We start from the raw sequence: 6344 nt of genomic DNA on the forward strand, positions 1-6344 counted from the left end.
GGGGTGCTTTTTGATGTATTGCAGCAGCTGATGAGCCACATCAAAGCGAGTAGTGCGAGGTTGTGAGACAACTGGACTCAGTTTATGCACAGCATAGCTAATGTGTGGTCTTGATATTGTCAGTTAAAGCTGCCAATAAGATGTTTATGCATCCATAAAAGCTGTGTTAATTTTAGATTGGGGTTTGTTGGTGGTGGCAGAGGTCTTCATCCAATAAATCAGTATCTCGAGTAAAAAGAGGGCTTATTTGCTTTTTGAGACGAGAATGGTTTTGCTGGTCCCTCCTACTTGAAGCCCCAAAAGGTATTTCAATTGTCCGAAAGCTTGCAGTGAGACTTAAAAATGAACTTGAGGACCATCATTTTTTTTCTGATTCCAACTTTCAGAACAATGCTGCAGAAAAGTTGTCGTAAACTTGGTGTTTGGTGAACCATTGTCTTGAGAATGCGCCATTTACTGCAACCAATGAAAGGACACTAGTGTTGAAATTTTTGCCACTAGAGGAAAATGTTTTTGTAAAATCCAAACCAGCTTGTGTGAATTCATTTGTTATCAAATGGCCATGTATCAGTCCTTAGACCCATGTGCCTTGTGCTTAATTTTGTAAACACATCTACAACCAATTGTGTGTTTATCAAGTGGAAGTGGAATAATACTAGTTGTTGCAATTCCTCTGTAATGTGCAAACTTGACTGTTTGAGCATAAAATTGAGGTTCAAATTCTGTGGAAACTTTACAGAAGAAGGATATGTATGGAACAGTTAGTTTGGCATAGTCGAGGTAATCGGAATTACGATATTGGGTCTTCGGTAACTGTTGTAGCTCATAGAAGAGGAAATATAGTAAACGGGTGAGGGATCTTTGTGGTCAAGAAGTTCTTCTAAATGCAAGTGTGATGAATAGCATCAAGGCATTGTACTCTAGCTCTTTTTAATAAAGAAACTCAAATGGAAACTTGTTCAAACTGTTGCCATTTGGATTTCGTGTCTACACTGTTTATTTGGTGATGAAGGCAACAGTATAGACACGAAATCCACAAAATGAGATTGAACATATGATTGAAAGTTTTCATTCAATGACCAAGCTATGGCCACTTTAAGGAGATGCTGATGGTTTTATTCAGCTACAAACTTTTTCTGAAGCCTTTCTATCAGGAGAACAGATGATTGACACCTTTTGGTGTAAAAAAGTCTGTTATAACTAGTTCTCAAGCATCATCAAACCAAAAATAGCAAACTGATTCTCTACATTAGCAAGAAATAATGATATTATAGTAGGTGATTCTGATTTATGTTTCTTAAAAATATGAAGGTAAAACCTGCTACAGTCACCTACAACTAGTATAGATTAAATCAAGCATACTATTCTATTTAGCTATAGCGTAAAGTTGAAAATAGATTGCAAATGCAGGATTCTTGTACGATATTATAATGTATTTATTGTTTATTATTGATAACTTAAATGGACAAGTCTTGAGTGCTAATATGGTGGAACCACTCAGAAGAACATGGAGTTCATCTTGAATGTTGCCTTTCCCAATCTTATTAAAAACTTCAGGTCTTCAAGTTAAAAGGACGCAGAAGTGAAAACAACATTTAATTTAAAATAAGGTACGAACATTATGTATTACTCACAAAACTTGAATTCAGCCAATTCTTACAATACTTACTTTTGTGAAAAAGGTTTTAAATTAGAGTAACTCACCATAACCATTAAATTAAAAGAAATGGAAAGGTGATAACGAAGATTTTGAGTTACCCTTGAATAATTTGATACTCCTCTTGCTATTTTGTTTTATTTCTTAATATTGCAGGAAATCATGGATGAATGTGGTTGTACCTGGTCACAATTACTATCTCGTTAACTTTAAAAAAAAAAAACACTGATGTTATGGCTAAAATTATGGTTGAGTAGTGTTTTTTAAAACCGTGATCGGGAAGGACCATAAGAATTGTCTATTGTCTCTGAAGAGTGAGCAAGAGATGCCTAAATGGCACATATAGGAAGTTGTCCCAAAAAGAGAAATGAATTCGAAATAGAAGTGAACAAGAATATAGTTGAAGTGGTCAAGATTCAGAGCTACATCAGCATCAGAAACTTGAATGGTATCAGACTGTGTCTGAGAAGATTTTGACTTAAACTCAATTGGGAATTAGGATTGGGAGGGAATCCATGTAGCTTAAAACAAGGGGGTTTTTGAGAGAGGGTTAACCATAGATATACAACACTACTTCAACCCACATAAGAAATGGACAACTTTGGATATAGGAACTCGTCTATGCAAGTCAACAAAACAAGTCATTGTCTGCTCTAGGCCAAGCCTTCATGGATTTGCTTTTAATATTACTCCAAAAGACCTCTTACCAATGGAGGTATCTTATCGTATATAAACTCGTGTCCATCTATTGTTTTATCCAATGTAAGACTTTTGTTTGTATCCTAACAAAGTTGTCCTTCACTAACACCATTTTCATGCTTCTATAAGATATGAGCTCTTGATCCTTGATCCTCGTAATGTTAACTTTTGATCTATCGATTGCCCTTAAGTTCAGTCCTCGATTATCTGGTAGTAATTGACCTTGTTATCCTTTGGTCTCATAATAACTCTTCATCTCTTAAACAATTTCTTCCCATTTTTTGATACCTCTAACAAGAGGAAAAAAGGATTTGAAGGATTGTTAACTCTCTCACAAGTATACCAACTCATACAAGCAGTAAAAATCATAAGTCTAAATATCATTTTCTCAAGAGATTTGTGTTTATTTAGCTAAATATTATTAATTACTAATTTAAGTGGTGAATATGAACATTGGTTGATTCAAGACAAGTTGACAACGAATAAGATTACTGATTTTTAAAGTTATAAAATTATAAGGGTAAAAACTCATTAGGGTTGGATTTCATAAACCAAACTCTGTACAATCATTTACACAATATATCTCTATCATACTCAAGCACTTACATCATAAGAATACAAGCCCTAATCTATTAGAGGCAAGTTCTAAATCTTTATGTGAAAATATTAATCCCTTTGATATTTAAACACAACATTTGCATTAAGAAAAGATGTCTAGAATGACCAAGAAAGTTAGTCTATGTCTAAAACAAAACATTTTGGTGATTCTATCCATTTCTAGGTTCTAAAACATTTTTCAATGATTAGACACCACCAAAAACCATAGATATTTCATCATGCACATGAATAATAAAGAGAACACAAGAACAATAAAAGATATTCTATTCATTGGGTACAAACAAAGTCTCACATTGGATAAAATAAGAGATGGACATTGGTAAGAGGCCTTTTGGAGTGGTACCAAAAGCAAATCTATGAGGGCTTAACCCAAAGCGGACAATATCTTACCAATGTGGAGATCTATGTGTGTATGTTGAACCTCCCTACACTATTGTATATAAAAAAATACAAAGGATTTAGGTTCATTACATCCAACCCCAATGAAATGGAGTTAGCTACTCCTATACATCTAGAAAACAAAAATGGGATTGAAAAGGTGGAATGGATGAAGAAAAATGAAGTCTTTGAGCACTAGAAGTGTTAGGTTTATTGAGGAGGCTCACTGAGGAAGGATACAACATCAATAAGACTGGAGCCCAACCGCATAAGGGATTGACACAACTCTCTACCTAAAACCTTAAGGCAATGGGTCAATGGGTCTTCACCTTTATATGTTGCTCCACTTTTTCCTTTCTACCCAATGTGGGACTTGGACTCATACTTAGACTCTCAACAATTCTCCCCCTCAAAGGTGACTCCCTTCCATATTAGTACACTCTCCCTCCAACAGAAACATTTGAGTACCCCTTTTCGTACTGTTGTTCATCTTAATGGGACATGCTTACCTGGAACCCTTTGTCAAGAAGACTTTCGATACACGGACCATTGTACTCATATGAGCCTAACCTAACTCTAATACCACTTGTTAGGTTTATAAAGGAGGATGTTCACTGAGGAGATACAACATCAATGAGACTTGAGCCTAACCACATAAGGGATTGACACCACTCTCTACCCAAAACCTTAAGGCAATGGGTTAATGTGTATTCACCTTTATATGTTGTTCCAGTTTCTCATTTTTACCCAATATGAGACTTGGACTCACATTTGGATTCTCAACGAGAAATGCCTCAACCCGTGTCTTGAGTCTCAACAATGTTCCCACATTGAAAAGCTTCTCTTTTTTTTTCAACTCTCAACATTTTAATAGTATTCCAAAAAGTGATTTCTCGCTAGACAAAAAATAGCTTTCTGTCATGTTGGATTTCTCACTCTTTTGGGCAATCATAGCTTTCTCGTTGGGCGAGAGCCTTTAGTGGCCGGACAAGAGACTTCAGGCAGATACTTTCAATTCTTCTCCAATTTTCCATCTTCCTACAAAATAATTCACATAAAGAAAATTAAATATATTTTTGGAGAATATATACAAATCATACACCTTTTAATGAAATTAATACAAAACATGTGATATAAAGACAAATAAAAGGTTCAAATAAGTGTGAATAATAGGTCATTATCACATTTATCAAGGATCTTTCATTGTTGAAAATCTTACCAACTTCTTTTGTTGTCACATTGAATCATATAGAATTAAGAGAATGTGAAAGCGATGTTAGTTACTAACTGCTTTGTACAACATATCTTTATATACACTATATAAATAACTCATGTTCTTGAGTAGTGAACTTTAAACCTAACTTAATTTTACGAAATCGACTTGTAAGATGAGATTTACATTCACATTACTGGTATAAATTTATTTTATCTCTAATTGGTATGAGAACTTTAACACACCATCACACTAAGTTATATATATCTCAAACATGAGATTATATATTGATGTATGTCGATAATGACTTGATAATAAACCAACCAAGCAACAAATGTTGCTAAAATAAATTTCGTCTTATTTTTACCAAAAACATGTTTATTTAAAATATCGATTATCACTAATTTCAATAAGAGTGACAAGAAAGATTAACTCGACCTGTTTTGGTCCATGGCCTATCAAAAACAGGTAAAGTCAGGCTGACCCGCCATAAAAAAAAAATAAATAAGAAATTGCAACTTGTCTCACCCCAAGATAAGTTAGCTCGTTATATTTTTTTAATCTTTTAAATTTATATATATATATATATATATATATATATATATATATATATATATATATATATATATATTATTAATTAAATATTGAAAACATATTTAATTATATAAATGTTTTTTAAACTTTTAATTGATTAATTAAAATAAATAATACATATACATATTAGGTTAATTTATTATAACTAATTAAAATTTAATTTGTAATTGTAAGGATTTAAATTATAACAATATTGTATATTTACATCTTTACAAAAATATAATATAAGAAAAAATAATTTTTAAAATTTTTTTATTTTTATTTTTAATTAAAAAAAAACAAACAAAGAACTGATATGCCAATTTGACGACAAACCAAACTAAAATAAATTGGCAGATCAAAAATTTCGACCTAACTCGTTACATTTTAAAATACTAAGTATCCATTTTGCCTCCATAAATTTCAATTGTATTATTTATAGTAATTCCCGTTTCTTATCGTTATTATATTCAACAAATTAATAAAAATACTAAAATAAAATTTTATTAGAATAGTCGTGGTATACTTTTGCTTGTTAACCAATCTTGAATTTCCATTTTCCACATCATTCAATATGATAATTATTTCAAAATATTACTATTACTGTTTTATGATTAATATTATACGTTTTTCTCCTCCATTTTTTAAAGGTTTAAGTAATGTTTCTGCCATATTATTTATTTCTATATTTTCAATTTCTTTCTATTGATAAAAACAGCTCCAATTTGTCTTTTTTTTTTCTATCTACACTGAATTAAAATGTCGATGTTATTTGTAGTGGCGGAAATTTTAACCTTTCTAATATTACTAAAAAGTCATTATTACTTAGTATATTAATTATAGATTAAATCTGGAGCGTGATCTTATTCAAGTCATTGTTTTTAAATAAAAAAAAAAAACTAACATAATAATCAACACAATTAACAAATTAATAAAAATAGTGAATTTATCTGAGCTGCAAATTAGAATGATCATTAAAAAAAAAAAAGACAAGACACAAAATTCTTGCTCAATGGTTTGATGATGTTTAATGGATGATATTTGATTTAGTAATTAAAAATAGTCAAAGGATTAAAACGGGTTAAAAAAATATTAAAATAAATATAAGCGTCTTATGTTAATCACAAAAATTAATAAAATAATAAACCATGACTAAAACGAGGAAGGCTTTTTTTATTTATTTTTATTTAGAGAAAATAGTACACT

The sequence above is a fragment of the Vigna radiata genome, chromosome 6, assembly GCF_000741045.1.
Source record: "Vigna radiata var. radiata cultivar VC1973A chromosome 6, Vradiata_ver6, whole genome shotgun sequence".
Classification (NCBI taxonomy): domain Eukaryota; kingdom Viridiplantae; phylum Streptophyta; class Magnoliopsida; order Fabales; family Fabaceae; genus Vigna; species Vigna radiata.